Source organism: Phascolarctos cinereus, unplaced genomic scaffold (genome assembly GCF_003287225.1).
Source record: "Phascolarctos cinereus isolate Bilbo 61053 unplaced genomic scaffold, phaCin_HiC Scaffold_4;HRSCAF=312, whole genome shotgun sequence".
In the NCBI taxonomy this organism is placed as follows: Eukaryota; Metazoa; Chordata; class Mammalia; order Diprotodontia; family Phascolarctidae; genus Phascolarctos; species Phascolarctos cinereus.
Window position 1 is genome coordinate 15,211,452 of NW_027555847.1, and position 1,154 is coordinate 15,212,605.

A 1,154-nucleotide genomic window follows, 5' to 3' on the forward strand; every position below is an offset into this window, starting at 1 on the left:
GTCCAGGTTCTTTTTTTTTTCATCATGATTTTCAAGTAGACCAATAGTTTTTAAATTGTCTCTCCTGAATCTGTTTTCCAGGTCAGTTGTTTTACCAATGAGGTATTTTATATTTTCATGTATTTTTTCATTTTTTTGTTTCTGTTTGACTGATTCTTGCTTTCTCATAGAGTCATTAGCTTCCATTTGCCCAATTATAATTTTTTCAACAAATTGTTTTCTTCTATTAGATTTTGTAACTCCTTCCCCATTTGGCCAATTGGAATTTTTAGAGACTTGTTTTCTTCAGTATACTTTTTTTGCAGTTGGCCAATTGTATTTTTTTTCAGTTAGATGTGACTTTATTATTTTAGTACATAAATCAAAATTTATGCAACCAGAGCAGAGGTTGTAGATGATTCATATTTCCAATTGGGTGGGAATACTCTCTTGGTCTTGTAGTACCAAGCCAGCTGGTGAATTCAGCTCTCTTTCAGAATCAGATGGAATTTAGAATCCTTGTCCTTTCTGTTTCTCTCAAGATGCTTTCGAACAGCAACATCTTTCTTGATCAAGTGATAAAGATCTTCAGGAAGATCAGGGGCAAGTCCCTTGGATTTTAGAATTCTCAAAATTTTGTTGCCAGTTACAAAGCGTACTTGTGCCATACCTTGAGAATCCCTCAGGATCACACTGATCTGGGAGGGCATCAGGCCCTTCTTGGCCAGCTTGTAGATCTGCTCCTTCATGTCATCCAAGGTGAGCTTCAGCCACATGGCCACACTGTGTTGGTATGGCAGAGTTGACTGGGACAGGCACTTCCCAGGAGCGTGCATGAGACCCATGATGGCGACTATCAGGCAGTGAAAGAGAGAGGACCGTAGGGAGCACGGCAGGAAATTGTTCAATCTCGGCCAATTGTATTTTTTAAGGATTCTTCTACCTCTCTCATTTGACTTTTAAAATCCTTCTTGAGCTCTTCTAAGAAGGCTTTTTGGAGTTCAGACCAGTTCATATTCCCTTTTGAGGTTCCAGATGTGGGTTTGTTGACAATGTTGTCCTCTTCAGAATTTCTGCCTTGATCTTCGCTGTTCTCATAATGTGAATCTATGGTACGTTTCTTTTTGCTCATGGTGTTTGCTCATTTCCTGGCCTTTAAAGAGATTGAGCTCTCC

General features: G+C 39.2%; 1 pseudogene; it reads right to left on the bottom strand.

Moving 5' to 3' along the window:
* Positions 1 to 368: 368 nt before the first annotated feature.
* LOC110197036 (small ribosomal subunit protein uS15 pseudogene) lies at positions 369 to 824 on the bottom strand (annotated as a pseudogene).
* Between the last annotated feature and the right edge of the window lie 330 nt (positions 825 to 1,154).